Genomic DNA, 16057 nt, shown 5'->3' with positions numbered 1-16057 from the left:
TTGGTTTTGAAATTGCAACATGTCATTTTGAATTTGTATTTTGTTCCTGGGTACAGTTCTTACTGGACAACTTGTGCTCTGTTAGCAAATGTAACATCAGTTTGAAACTGGTAAACCAATTGTCAGATGTCACATTCTGATTGGTTTGGGAGATGGGAGCAACAAGTCTGTTCACAGCATCATTTGGTTTATTACTATATAAAGAAGGAGCTGGTGGGATAAATTTTTAAGTTGCAAGCATAGTAAGTCTTCCCATCTACACAGGCATAAATTATTATGCCATATTTTAAAGGGGTTTTTTTGGGCATCTACTGCCTGAAGGTACAGTGACCATGAAAAGTTGCAAGATATCATTAGTGTTCATGTATTAAAGAGTGTGTAAATTGTTTGTTAATTTCCCCAAGAAACTGTCAGAACAATGAAGGGACAGTAGTCTGATGACCAGTTATTTTTCTTTCTTGCTGTGTTGCTTTGTTATCAAACCTCAGGCAATTCTGAAGGAAACCAAGCCTCCTCAGTATCATTATTCTACAAACCTCAAGCCCAGCCCATTGTATTTTTGTAAGTCTTTCACATTCATGTGATCACCATGAAAAAGCCCTTCTGAGTACAGCACACCTATAAATGCTTTCAGTTCAACTAGTGAGATATCGTAATAAATACATTTGTGAATATAGCTACTTTTGGATACAGAATATTTCACTTGTATCTCAGCATCTGTACATCTCACAGTGTGTTGTAGCACTTTGCCTGTTATAGTTTCTAACACTGAATGTCAGTGCTGACATTCCTTCTATTGTATTTCACCCCTGCCAACATCCTCATTATATTTCAAACCTAGTTTTAACATGTCATTCCATTTTGTTCCATGACTATTTTGTACCATTTCAGCTAGCCAAAGATATACTCACATTGCTCCTTTTTTCCCATCTGAGTCCAGGAGGTCTGAATTCTGTGTCTGTATTGGTTGATTCTTGCTCCATTTCATTGTCACAGAACTTTGGCTCACATGGCCGCTTTGGTTATTATCATCATCAGTGTCAGTCAGTGTTTACTAGAGAAACAGATATAGCACAAGATATACAGATACATAGTTGGCTTGTAGTGGTTATACTGCTTACAAGATTAGCTAATAGTGCCCCCACACACAGAGTAGGATATCAAGGAGTGCAGAGTCTGTCTGCACACTGGAGACATAAGGGTTCAATTGAAGGTCTGGAGTTCACCGCAGTGTCCCATAGGGGTCCATAGGTCTTCACTGGAAGGCTGAAGTATCTGTGCCGGAAGACTTAAGGGTCTGTGCCAGGAGCCGAAGTGTCTGTGCTGCAAGTCAAGAGATGACTTGCAAGGTGAAAGCAAATATTGAAGCCCCTCTAATGAAACAGAAGTAAATCCATCTTTCCTCATTTCCCCTTTATACCAGCCAAGCAACAAGCCACCCTGGGGTGGGTCTTCTACAGTCTAGGGTATGGAATTGCTGAACCAGTGTAGTTGAGCTGCTTACTGAAGTTGACACATTCAGTCAGCCATCACATCATTTTCCTTCTCTGTGCACGAGCAACCTGATTATTCACTTTCAACCTCCTGCAAAAATTGCAAATCTAGTTTTTCATGTGCTATTGTATTTTTTTATTTTTTTATTTATGTATTTGGTATAGGGTCTCACTATGCAAACTGGACTCATAATGATCCTCCTGTTTTCAGCCTCCCCAACACTGGGATTACAGATGTGCACCACCATGCCTGTACTAAATCACCTGCTTACCACCCAAGGGCAGGACTGGTGCTGCATATAGGACTGGGGATTGAACTCTGGTCCCTGAGCTTGCCAAAGCAGGAGCTTAGTCTGCTGAGATATCTTGCTGGCCCTGTTCCCTTGTATTGATTTTTGTTGTTTTTACCAAAAAAATAAAAAGAAAACCTTTTCTGAAATAAGTCCTAAGTGCACAGAAATTTAGCACTGAGAAATTTCATGGGTATTATTCACCAATTGTTACTTTGAAGCTCCTGTACACACCTTGCTATTCGTCTGCCAAGGGGGTGAATACACAGATGAGTTTAGGCTTTTCCCAGACACAGCTACTGTGAGTCACATGCACATTCCATTATAGTTGTTTGTTTGTTTGTTTTCTTAAATGTCAGAAGAATGGTATGGGTATATTTCACCCCTGTGATGCTCAGGTAAACATATGCAAAACCGATTAGGTAGAGCATTCTGTGGGTGAAAATCCAGTCCTTTGATACTTTTGCACATATGTGCACACTTTGCTGCTTGTCATACCAAGTGAGTAAACACAAAGATTACTTCCTGTATTGCCCCTGGTGAGCTTCTGGCTGTTATGCTAAAGTACCAATTTGTAGTAGAAAAGTATGGGATAGGTTGTTGTAACCCACTTAAGAGAATATACAGTGGCAAATGGGAACCAAGGGAAGTAGCTCCAGTAAAAAAAGATCACATACCTTCAACAGGATACAGTGCTTGTGGGTGTGAGTGTTGATTGTAATATTTTTTTCTTTATCAGAGAGAAAATGAAAAGCTGATACAGTTCAACCCAGTATGGACATGATTTTAACTTTTAAGACTTTTTAAAAAACCTTTTAAAATTCAGATTATGAAAGAAAAATTTTTGATATGAAAAATGTATATAATTACTAAAAGTACAAAGAAATGTAATTGTTTATGCTTATATCTATAGACAGAAATAAGTGTATCTAATTGATAAATGTCTGATTATAGATTTATTTTATTTTTTTTGATTATAGATTTATATTTCATTTTTTTCTATTCATTTTTGAAATAGAGTGATTGTCTCCTCATGATGATAAGTAAGATATAAACAGAGCTTTCGGATGGGATAATGTAGGAAAATACACTCCAGCATTTGGGGCACATGTATGCTCTGCCCCCCACTTATTGTGTGACCAGGCTGCTCTGTTCCTCGTTTCCAGGATCCAGCTTCCTCATGTACAAGGTTTAATGGCGATGACCTTATGGGCCAGGAGCACAGCAGCTGGGTGCTTATGAAAAGGCTCTCACACAGAGTGCATACCCCATAGGTGCTCTTTCCTCATTGTATGCCTTTGCACCTTGTAGAACTAGGGCTCTGTTTCCTAAATGTTACCTGTGGCATTGGGGGACAGCAGCCAGTTCCCCAGGAATCTGGCTCAGAATGCAGTCTAGGAGACTGTGGTAGAGAAGATCGGCAGGAGACTCCTTGTGCAGTCAATAAGCATTGAAAGGGATTTCAAAATTGTTCTTTCTTAAAGCATAGGAACCTTGTAAAGGACACCCAGCTGTTTAGGATTCTTAGCCTGGTTTTTTTTTAGACATGAGCACAGTTCTTTACAACAAAATGGAATCTATTTTCAAATTCCAGAGGCAGTGTTATAAGATAAAGTAGTTGAAATTAATATCCACAGCAGATAAATTCTTCATTTGTTTAAGCTAAACTTCAGTAATCCATGACCTCTGACCGGAATTTGCTTTCACTTTTATTTCAATGAGAGCAAGATTTTTCTTGACTTTCTCCAATCCTAGCCATTTAATATCTTTATCTATGACACAACAATTTTTAAAGGATGGAGAAGCATCTCTGCTATGTCAGTGTAGGGTGCTACGCTGTACTTTTTTGCCTTAAAAATAAACCATTTCTTAACACATACCAACCCCCCCCCAGTATGTACCCCAAATGTGTACTATTAAGAAATATAAATTGAAAAAAATTACATTTCCTCTTTAGACATTTCTCATTGTCTTGGATCATGTCCAGTCTGTAAGGAAACAAATACTTGAAGAAAAAGTTCTGTGGAATTTTAACTGCGTTATTATTTTTCTTCCTTTTATCATGCCCCAAGATTCACCAAAGTTGATATAAATTCACCATGCCTTCTTTAAAAAGCGGAACAGCAAGGCATTCTTCCTGTAGGAGTCGGACTGTAAAAGGTGATTTCCTTTTACTCCATTTGGTTTAAGCCTGTAAAAAGCATTAAGTGAAAAATCTGATATATTTGTTAGGGCATTTTACTGCATTACTGAGTTATATTTTCAGTGCTCAGTGAAAGGTTTATTGAGAACATAAACTTTGAAGAGGTTTTGTTCAGGATTAAAGATATACGTTTTCTTCTCTTTTGGCGAAATAATATCAATCACGTAGAATGATGCCTTTGGGGAGCTATTTTTAACACTGTTTACAGTTAAAGCCTGCACTGTTGCAGTCTAGTGAAGCAGATCATCCTTCTGAAACTCCCCTCTGATAATATTTGTCACTGCAGTAGGACTGCAGAAGAATGAACTACACAAAGCTATCATTTCTATTAATTGTTTACTGTACCACAGATACACCAATAAGTTAAACTGCTTCTCTTGAGACTTCAGTGGTGAAAATGTTTTCTCCATACTGTCCATGTCATTTTCACTGAGCATTTAAAATATTTATCGCTGATCTATATGCAACAGAAAGTATTTCTAAAGTTTAATATGGTTGCTTTTTCTTCATAAATGAGGATTTGGATTTGAACTTCCAGTTCAATCTTCTGCGATCAAAAATGAGAATTATCTGTTTCAGATGAAGCAGTGCTTTAATGAATCACTTTGAATCCAGGAAAGTTGGATAATCTTTATTCTCTCAATAGTATAAATATCAAGAACATCTTAGGGATTTAACCTTCACTTACAATTTACTTTGCTTTGCTCCTGATTGTCTTAAAACATTTTGAGACTTGTGAAAGAGGTGAAATAATAAGATGTCTGTAATCGATTTAAGCGAGTGATGGTGAGGAGAGGTCAGTCTTCACAGCAGTCCTGTGAAGTAGGCAAGGCTATTAATCTCGTCCTGATCTGTACGCAGAAGTCAGAACGCCTGATGTCCTTCAGGTAGCAGGAGCATTCCACACAGGGCTGCTGCTCCCAATTGCATATCACTGGAAATAAAATACGAACTTGAAAATTAATTGTGTTGAATGTACATCTTTAGGTGTTATGGATATTCTAAACTGATTTCTGGAATGTTTTTTTAAGTCTTCCACTACAAGGCTTGCCTTTCTGATTACAGGGTTGTTAACCAGATGTGTTATTAATTTCTTTGACATAATTTATCCATCTTTTTCTGTCTGGTCTCTCAGAAGATTGAAATGTGACTGTATGCCTTTGCTGCTGTTAACTATACTGCTAAATACTTAAAACCTGTAGAATCACGTGATCTCTGACCCATGAAATGTAACAATCCTTTCTGAAGCAACTCAGATACATGTATAGTGTCTGACGTATTTGTAATTATATGAGAAAAATACTAATATCCAGTAAGCTCTGACAATACTATATATTTTTGAAATTACTGTATTTAGATGTGTAGACTTATGGGTTAAGTGTATAAATTATGGTGATAGTAATAAAAAATAAAGTTCTGCAATTCAAAAAAGTCACTGCCACTAGGAAATGGAGAATTAGGAAGGAATTCCAGCAATAATAAAATAGCAAAGTGGTTGACTGAGTCTTTCCTGTAAGTAGGTAGACTGGAAATGTGGTCCACTTTCATGGTAGTTAAGTGAAAATAAAGTACACAGGGACTCTTGTTGAAAAGAATATGACGAGAGGGGGAAAAAGGTATAAGAAGCTCACTTAGGCTTTTTCCACGAATATTTTCTAACACATCAGTATATTTATAAACGTAAATATGAAAATAGTTCCATATTAGTATATACAAAAGACTGGTATAATTATGTCATAAAACTAACCGGTTTGGAAGAAACAGATTATCCTTTATGTGATTTCAGAGTGAGTTTAAGCATCGGAAGACACTTCTTTTTCCAAGAAAGAATAGTGATAAATGAAATCAAGGCTGAGAACTTTGGAGTAAATACTATCAAGCTAACTTCTGAAATCCAGAGCAGGAGTTTAATGTTTTCCTTTTTCTGGCCCACTTTCAGGCAGCTTTGAGTAGCTTTAAGAATTCAGCACCAGCGTTTTTCAAAACCTCGATTCATGCAGATCCTGCTGACAGCTCTTCAGCACTTTCTGTACTTTTCCACCTGGTAGAGTTGGCCACGAGGTGACTGTACACTGAGAAGGGTCAGATCTGGAGGAAAGACCTGGCAGTATGTGGATCTGTGTCCCTGGCTTTGGGCATTGTTCATCTTGTTCATACTAAGACAGGACTGTCCCAGTGGTCTTTACCTAATATAGAACAGCAGACATGCTAAAAACGTAAATAGTATAGTCTCTACAGTTGTGGAGTTCACAACAAAAAGAGGAAAATATAGAAAAATAGAAGATGTCCTTCAGGAAAGCTTTAAAAATATCCTAATAACCCCTTTCCCAACTGAGTAACATCCAGCTTGCAGTGTACATGATCATGGTGAACCTTTGGCATGGCATGGAATGGATGCTAAGATATAAGAAGTCTGAGTACTCTCCATTTTCTAAAGATGACCCTTTGATCATCTAAATCAAATAAAATAATACATATGACAACACTGGTAAACTGTAGAGCTACCTGTGAATACTGTTGTCATTACACAGCCTTGGCAATCAATCAAGAGAGCTACCAGTTACGGGAATGAGCATCTGCCAGGGAGACGCAGCATTAAACCATTTCATGAGAATAACTGAAAGAGAATCAAGTGATTTTGCTGTGCACAAAACCACAACCTGTTGTGAAAACTAATATGAAAATGTTATCTGTTTATCTTAGAAGAGGTTCTTTTTTTTTTTACAAACAGTATATTGATGAAGGACTTCTCAGTAATCAGCAATTCTATGTCTTCCTTCCAAGTATAACTAGTTCTTCAGAAGAGGGGGATGTTGTAGGCACCTGAATTAGATAGAAATATTATGCGCAGTCAGACAGGGCCAGGCCCTCAATGAGACAATATGGAAGACATGACTTTGCAACTTAGAAGAGACAGACAGTCCCCTATGGACCAGACCTCAAAACAAAAGAGAAAACACAGCTATGTACTTCCCTAGGGCTGGGCATCAGGGATTGGTATTCTAAATAGGTATCTATCACCTGGAAAGAGCCCAAATGAGTCTCTAGCCCAGCCCTCAACAGGAAGAGACTCTGTCCCATATTCATGCCTACTTGCCATGTGACTCACTTCCTCATTTGGTACTGGATTTAATCAATTTTTCCTGAGCAATGGTGCTTATAATCTCATTAGTTGACCATAATTTTGTCCCACATCATGCTTATCTAAGTGAGTTCCCATGTTCTCCACCACCTTTGGCCCGCCTCACTGCATGATTTTAATCTATAAAAGTCCCTGGAAGAGACAGTTTCCTGGGGACAACCCACTCGGGGACCCCATCCTGTCCCTCTCTCAGAGAGGAACTTTCTTTCCCTCAATAAATATATTTTGCCCATTAAAAAAAAAGAAAGAAAAGTATGAGTCCAGCTTCTCATGTCCTTGGACAGCCCAGCCCCTGGAACCACAAAATTCATTGGCCAAGGCTGTGTGTCCCTACTTTAGTCTTTCATTTCCCCACAAGTTTATTCCATTGTCCACCAGCAAGCAGGCACAGAGGTCAGGGGTTCAATCCCCAGGCCTGCCATGCCAGTCCTGTCCCCAGGGTGCACTAAGTCAGCAATTGAAACTGGGCATGGTGGTATACACCTCTAATTCCAGCTCTTAGGAGGCTGTAAACAGGCAGATCACTGAGTCTGATCTAGTAGTGAGACCCTAAATGCCCTGTAGACCCTTCGCTAAAAAATACCAAAAAAAAAAAAAAAACAAAAGTTTATTCCATTGTCAGGGCTTGCACTATGTTCCGGTTGACTAATCACTGAGACTTCTTTGAAAAATGAGCAAAATTAAGTCTATTTTCTAAAACTAAGTGACATTTTGAAAAAAGTTGAAGTTATTTTATGACTTCCAAGGCATGAGTTTGGATAAGAAGGCAGTTAAACAAGCATCTTGCTTTTGCCGTGTAGACAAGGAAAAGTGTAGAAGCCAACTTTGTTTGCTACTGTTAAGAAAAGCAGACACACTGCTCTTTATTGGTGGTTGAACTGATTCTCAAATAACCCAAATCAATTTCAAGAAATGAGGGTGTTAATCCTGTGGCTAGTACCCATACTGGTCTTTTTACCACACAGTCAACACTGTATACTGCCAGATGAAAAGATCCAGAACCTCTGGTCTTGCACTCTGGAGAGCATACTATGAATCAGTACAAAAGTGCAGACCCCTTGCATCACTCCAGGCTGTTCTGTGAGAAACAGCACACTCCACTGTGCTTTACTCAGAGGCCCACTGTGGGTGGAAATCGAGTCCATCTCAATACAGAAAGCACATGATGAGTGTTCCACAACTTTTTGTTCCATCCTATTTCCTTTTAAGCCTTTATATGGAAATTAGTATCTCTTTTGTATATTCTAGTAAGTTAAACCTACTATACCTCATTATGTTCAGCTTTGATAAGCTAAAGCATTAATAAATTCCAGTGAAGATTTTTATGAAGATATTTAGAAGTTGATCCTTAGCAATGAAATGTAACTTGTCTTTGTTGTTCTACAAGCAGATCTATCATCAGTTTTAGAGGGACTCTTGGAATTACATTGTAAAACAAAACCAAAAACATGTGTGCCTATTTTATGAGGTAACTTCAAGAAGCCAAGGACCAATTTCTTTCCACTTCAAAAGAATAAACAAAATGACATCCTCCCGGGATGTATATTTTAAAAGTTTCTTTAAGTACCAAGACTTAAAGATAAGATATTTTTGCTCAAAAAATGATGGATTAAATTCTTGTTTATTAAAAAAGATAACACTTCTGCATTTAACTTACATCGATATCCTTAGTCCTAGGGCAAATACACATTCAGCAAAATTGTCACCCACATGTGACCGGGAACCTTTTTGCCTTGTCTTTTGCACCATCATCCTGCTTTCCACTTTCCGAACTCTCTTCTCAACTTTGCACATTCTCCTTAGTTTGGCAGAGGACTCTAAATTTGCATTTCTTCTTTATCTATTTTCAGGAAGGCTGAGAAATTTAGATGAAAGTTGGAAGCAAAGTGGGTTGCAAAATTCAGTGGAGAGAACTGAAAAGCATAGTTTGATCTTTCATTGGTGTGAGGAAAAATTTGTGTAGCTCAGCTCTGGCAGACCCATGCAGCTGTCCTAGCCCTCCTGGCCTCTGGTTCACAATCCAGGTCTCCTTAAAATTGAGAATGTGCAGTTAGAGTTAGAACAACGGCAACAGACCATCTGTTCCTTCTTCATTTCTGATTTACAACAACTGAGTTTTTGCAAAGAGTAAGAGTATGTCTTCTTTTGTGTTCATGGTATTGTCAGTATTCACAGTTCTCAAGGCAAACTGAGAGACACCAAATTGGGAAGCGCCATGTATCAGTACTCATGCTAGCTTTCCTGGCTTTTATGAAAAGTGCAAGTAAAGTGTGCTCCTGTGTGTGTGTATGTGTGTTGGATAAGGACTTGAAAATGCAGAAAATTGTGTAACTTGAAAATTATGTATATGATTTTCTCCATACATTCTTAGTTTAAGTACAAAAAAAAAAAAAATTGGCAAGACTATCTAAAACATGAAAAGATGGGGCCAGGGAGATAGCTCAGTTGAATAGGCACTTGCCTAGCAAGCACAAAGTCCTGAGTTCAATCTCTGGTACCACAAATAAATGAATAAATAAATAAAAATGAAACGTAAAAAGAAAGACTAATAAATAGCAAACATAATTAAATAGCATAATAAGTAACAATAAAGTAAGTGTTAATTATCACAATAATAAGCAATAACAATATCAACAATGACACAATAATTAGTAATAATATTTTAAAATAATAAGAGATGGGACTAATGTCATTAGAATTAAAGTGTTATCATATTTTTGAATTGTTTGATAGGCCGGTAAAAAATAAAAATTTAACTTTAAACTTTAGTTGAAGTAAAGTGTCAGAAGGTTGAACCATTCACGTAGAGACCTGATGGTATAGATATAAAGTGTGAAAATTTCTGTGGAAGTGTAGAAAGGTCATTAAAAATACAAGGCAAACCTGCCTCAAGAAAGACCACCACCACCTGCAAGGCGCAGGTCTGCGGCGGTGTTGCTCACACGTTTGCCACATTCTAAAGTGTAGAGGAGAATCCTGCCAGACACTCAGCAGACTTATCTAGACACACACATGTGCATGTGTGAACACACGTTTGCTCATACGTGTGCACACACGGGGAAGTCCTCTCACTAGGAAATGCCGTGAGAGGCATTAACTAGGACCAGGATGGGAAGGTTGAATTAAAATATGGAAAGCGTTTTCCAAAAGCTCTGACCTAGATGGGTAAACCTGGGGGGAACCGCTTCCATAGCCTCGTTCCTGGATTTCCTCACTGAGCCCTGCTAAGAGGCTCCTGTCACTTCTTGGTCCAGCTTCATCCAAAAAGTGCTGAGGATTTCAGGCACTGAAGGAGACTACAGCTTCTTTTTCATGACTTCCATATTCAGAGTACTTTAATTCTTGAGTAATCCCATAGAGTGTTTTTTAACTCACATGACTCAAGTGAACCAGTCCCCTTCTCTGAAGTCACACACAGAATAATCCAACTAACTTGACCTTGAATGTATATAGACATTAAAAGGTTGCTGTTAGCCGCAATGCTGAGAATGTGTGTGCGACTCCTAACACTGCCCTCCTGCAAACAAAGCATGTGGTTGTATATTGGCCATTTGATGATGGCAGGCTGCCCTCTAGCCAATTGGGATTGCCAGTTATGTCTCAGAAAAGGAAATCTCTGGAAATCAGGCTTTTGTACCGCTGCCCACTGTGTCATAGGCCTTGGAGAGGTCTAGTGCTTGCTGCCCTGGAATTAATTAAAGATAGAATGAAATATGAAGATGCTGTGAAGTTCAGAAGACAAAAGTGGAGTGCAGTGTAACTTTCGTATTTGGAGAAATATGCTCCTAAAGTACATTAGTCCTTTGTAGACACCAATAGCCATAGAATCAGTTGTTACAGTCAATAAAACTTGCGTGTCTGATGCCATTGCCTTGAAAATGGAACTAAAGACAGGACAAAGATCATCATGCATATCGACCTAATGGAGAAAAGTCCAATTAAGTTTCCATTAGCCTACTTAAAAGCAAGTTCAGCAACCCTCAAACCTGAATTGCAGTTCACATGTCTGAATTATAATCAGGCTGTTATGGATAATCAGTGAAACATGCTTGCTATGTAACTGTTACAGTTCATATCTAGATGTCCCCTCAAAGCCTCCTGCACTCATACGTGGAGCTTTGAGGTGGTGATTGGATCATGGGTTTGTGATACACATCAGTGGATTGGTCTAATGATGTTTATAGTAAAATGTGATAGGAGGGGAAGCCTGATTGGAGGAGGTGGGCCACTGGGGGCGTGGCTTGGAAGAATGTACATGTATTTCCCTTCCTCTGTCCTTGATTTCTCTCTGCTCCCTTCCACCCTGCCACGAGTTCTTTCTCCTCTGCTATGCCCCTCTGCTGTGTCACTCTGCCGCAGAGCCTGCTGACTATGGGCTAAAACCTCTACAAATTGTGAAACAAAGTAAACCTTTCTTCCTTGGAGTTATGTGTGTTGAGTAGTGTGTGTCAGGCATGATAAAAAAACTAAGACAGCATCATTTAAAATATGCTTACCATTTGCATCAACTAACTTTCCCATGTATTTGTCTTCTTCACATCCATTCCCATGCTACGATCTTAACCAATAAATAAGAAATTGAGAGATTGGGTGCTACAGTGCTCAGCACAGTCCCCATATACATTCTGTCATACAGTATGAAAATCCCAGGAACTGGGAACAAGCCTGGGGCAGACCTGTGGTTTAATCCTCCGTCATTTCAAGCTCTGATAGTAGGATCTATATCACTATTTACCTGCTATTTTATATCTTCCACATTTGAAACCATATACCTCAGGTTTGTATACACATTGGATTTATTGGCTGTTGTCCAAGTCTTATGATGATTGCTTAATGTCTTTCTATAAACTTCATTTTGTGCTATTATGAAAACTTCCATTTTGATAATCAAAAACCGTGGTGGAAAAGTTCACATAAAGTCCACGTTGTACAGAAGCACATTATCTTTAATGTCTCTAGACAAAAAAGTCTTAAAGTTAATTTAATGTTTGCACTTTAGGGTGCAACTTGAAAGAGCGGGCCTGAAGAGAGAGTTGGAGTGAGCTATAATTTTTTAGCAAAATGAATTTGCTTCCTGCAGGACATGTGTTCTTTAATTTCATAGATATTTTTAAGGTAGACAAGTTTTGGGGTTATACCAAATATAATTCTTAATAATAACCTTTTTAAAAATACTGTAGTTTTTTTCCAAAATTTATTGGAAGTTGCTTACCAGTTATTTTTCTTAGAAGTGTCATTTTTCCCCTCCTTCCCAGCCTCTTGCAAAAAAGAAAAAAAGTCTATTTCTGCTAATGAATTGAAAAGATATGTGTGTTATATGCCTACTGAGCTGAGTATTATAATCATTGTATAGTTAACCATTTTTATTTTATAATTGATAAAATAGCAATACATATTGATGTTAGTTCAATTGTGTGCATTTTCTGGGCTGTGTTTATATGTGATAATTTGTGAGTGTCCATCAGCTTATAAAAGCTTGCTAAACACTGAGGAAATGATGAAATACAAAAAAGTAAAAGAAGAGTCCAGAGTAACCACTAAGTACAAGGAAGTGTAATGTCGATTTCTAAAATAGAAGATAAAAGATGTTGAATTTTAAACTCTGTTTGAAAGAAGGTAGAAAAAAGGTAAAAGAGGACAAAGTATTGGAACACAATACTGACAGCAGTTCCAAATAGACCAAGAAGTATAAACTGTAGATGGACTTTCTCCTTACAGGATAAGGATTATTTAAGTGGATAACAACTAAGCCAAGCCAAATAATATTTGTGAAAGAGACACCTTAAAGTTAAGTATAACTATTCAACTTTCTTGATGCTGGACATAATAGCAGACACCCACAGCTTAAAAGAGGAGAGGTTTGATTTGGCTTATGTTTCAAGGAAATTCAGTCCATGGTAAGCTGCCCAAGATGGGAAGATTATAGTGGGAAGATGTGGCGAAGCAGAGATGTTGAGTTCCTACGGGTGGGAAGCAAAGCAGGAAGAAAGTACAAGATGGGTACCCAAGGCCCCACCCCCACCACTCACCCAGACATGTGCTCCTCCAATCCCCTGGCTCCCAACCAACCAGGTTGATACACCACAGCTTGACCATCACAGCACATAAAACATGAAATGTAGGCAAATGACGAAAGATGTGCCAGGGAAATGCTAAACAAAAGAAAGCTGAGGTCATGAAGTTAATGTGAGAAAAAAAATAAATGTTAGCTTAACTTTATTAAAGATAGAATATATCAGAGTGTAAAGACTTATATAACAAAGGTGTAATTACCCAGCCTTACAATTTATAACACAAAGAATTGCCAAACTGTATGAGGAAAAATTGAAGACATATGCCATCGCAATGGGGGACTGAGAACAACACAGTCATTCTAAAGATCTGATAAGGAACACCCAAGGCTTCAGATAAAATTGCTAATTAGGATATTATGCATGGATTCCAGAAAATGTCTTACCTCACACAAGTTAAATGAATGCCAAAAGTGATCCTAACAGTGACAAAGACTCGCATGTTAAAAAATGCCTGGGAAATATTAGAGTTAAATAAATTCTGAAAATGCAGGTGAGGCCAGAGATATAGCTCAGCAGCATAAGCACCTGCCTGGCATGCACAAGACCTTGCATTTGATCTCTGGTACCAAAAAGAAAAGGAAAATAAAAGAAACTATTTGGTCTGGGAGATATAGCTTGACGGTCTAAGCAGCTGCCTGTCAAGTGCAAGGACCTGGGTTCAGTCCCCATTCCACATGCCATGCCGGCCCTGGAATCCTAGAGGCACTGTGCAGGCCAGCAAAACTGGGTTTGATGCGCCACGCCTGCAATCCCACTGCTGGGGAGGCTGAGATGGAGGATCTCTGTAAGTCTGAGCTGCATAGCAAGACCCTGTACCAAATAAGTAAAAGATTTTTTAAAATTACAGAAGAAATGCAAGTAAGGTAATAGAATTTCTAAACTAAAATTGCATATAATGATTTAAATATTTTGGGCTGGAGAGATAGCTCAGTGGTCTAAGCGCCTGCCTCACTAGTGCAAGGACCCGGATTCCATCCCCGGTACTTCATACCAATGGGGGCCCCAGAATCCCAGGCACGCCATGCTGGCCCCAAAACTAGGCATGGTGGTACACGTCTGTAATCCCAGCATTGGGGAGGCTGGGACAGCAGGATCACTATGAGTCTGAGCTATGTAGTAAGACCCTGCATCCAATAAACAAATAAATACATATTTTGTGTGAACTAAATATAACAAATGAAAGTGTGGTTATTTTATGGATGTTAAACTTTAGTCAGTTGGGGCGGGCTCTCTTACGTTGGTGAATCCACTATATGTAAGCGTACATATTACATCGGAATATAATTGACAACCCATTGCCAAAACAAATACAGAAGTATAAATATTTATAGTTCTTCAAAGCAGTGGTTCATATATGATTCATTGTTGGAAGAACTGCAGACACAGGTGATTCATCATTCTTATTCAATACGTAAGAGAACGAAGACATAATATGTGTGGTTGTGTATTTCATGTTTTCTAAAGTAATGATTGAGGGTCCAATACTCATACACCAAACATTCTGTCACCTTCTTCTTATACATGCACAATAACAGCATGCAGTGTTGGTGCCTAACAGTATTTCTTGTGCCTTTTAATTAATGTGTTATATATGCACGTGCAATGCATTTAAAAATTGTACCACTCCCAAAATTTAGATCTAGTCCCAATCTAGCACTATTTTACTTTATCAAATCTATATAAAATTATGTGTACTGCCTATCAAGATTCTGTATAAACTGTACATTCAATATCAGTGCAGCTCTTACCATGAAATCAATCTTAAATTTTGTGTTTGATTTTTTAAATATGAACGAAGAGTTTATAATTTCAATGAAGTCTTGAGTAGAGGAAGAAATAATTAGAATGGTAACAGGGGGATTGTGAAGAATTTTAAGAAGACCTCCTTTCACATGGATGAATCTATCTTTACTAGACAGAGGCATTTAAGGCCAATCTGTTGATCCATTTGTAAATAAAACAAACAAAACACCCACACAACAATGTAGCCACTGAACATTGAACTAGACTGTGAGACTTTCACTATGCACACAAAGGGGTTGCTCCATCTGGATCTATGGAGTGGTATTTTTCTTTGCTTTACTTCCCTTCTCTAAATTCTTTACCTGCTTTGTCCTTCCTCAATTCTGACTCCCCCACCCCATAACAATTTAAAATCAGGCAGCTTGAAGGGCTGCTTGAGAATTGTGTTGGCCATTGAGAAAAGGTGGGTTTTGGCTAGTTGTGCTCAGTGGCTTTGAGGCTTTTTTTTTTCTTAAATACTTGGAGTAGCAACTTGCCTTCATCCCTTCTGCCTGCCTCTGAGAGCCACTGCAGGTATTGTGTCTATTCTAGAAATTCAGGAACCCAGGGCTAAAAGCCCGGAAAGAACATGGATTGCTAATTCAGCCGTCCGCATTCACCTCTGCCTCCTCTTTACTCTATTAAATTGGAACCATTACCTGACTATAATGTGAGAGATGCCCAGGGAAGGTGTCTGATACTTTCAGCCATCCATAAATGGTAGCCATTGTCAGGAACACTGTTATTATCAGCTTTATGTTAATGATCTGTGTTTGATTGCTGGGACCAGAGAACTAGAAATTTCATGAAAAGCAAGGCTAGGCTAGGCTGGACTGAGCAGGGCTGCCAGCCATTTGAAAGCTTATGCCACATGAAAGGCTTTGCTTCTATCCTTTTTTCGATAATCTTGAGACACATATTTTCTATCTACTGTTGTTTTAAAGGTCATCTTGAATTGATTCAGTCCCATATCATTTAAGCATGTCCCCTTTTGTTAACCTGTGGGTTAATATTATGACAGTTGATATTTGATAGGGCACTTGTTTCAGAAATTTTGTGTTTCATGCAAGAAA

General features: G+C 38.4%; 1 protein-coding gene across 1 annotated transcript in view; it reads left to right on the top strand.

The window, feature by feature from the left end:
• The window catches only part of Cdk14 (cyclin dependent kinase 14), a 546799-nt gene that overhangs the window by 521014 nt on the left and 9728 nt on the right, over nt 1–16057 (top strand). The gene's annotated exons all lie outside the window — the stretch shown is intronic.

Source organism: Octodon degus, unplaced genomic scaffold (genome assembly GCF_000260255.1).
Source record: "Octodon degus isolate 3935 unplaced genomic scaffold, OctDeg1.0 scaffold00281, whole genome shotgun sequence".
Lineage (NCBI taxonomy): Eukaryota > Metazoa > Chordata > Mammalia > Rodentia > Octodontidae > Octodon > Octodon degus.
This window is presented reverse-complemented; position numbering and strand designations above follow the sequence as displayed.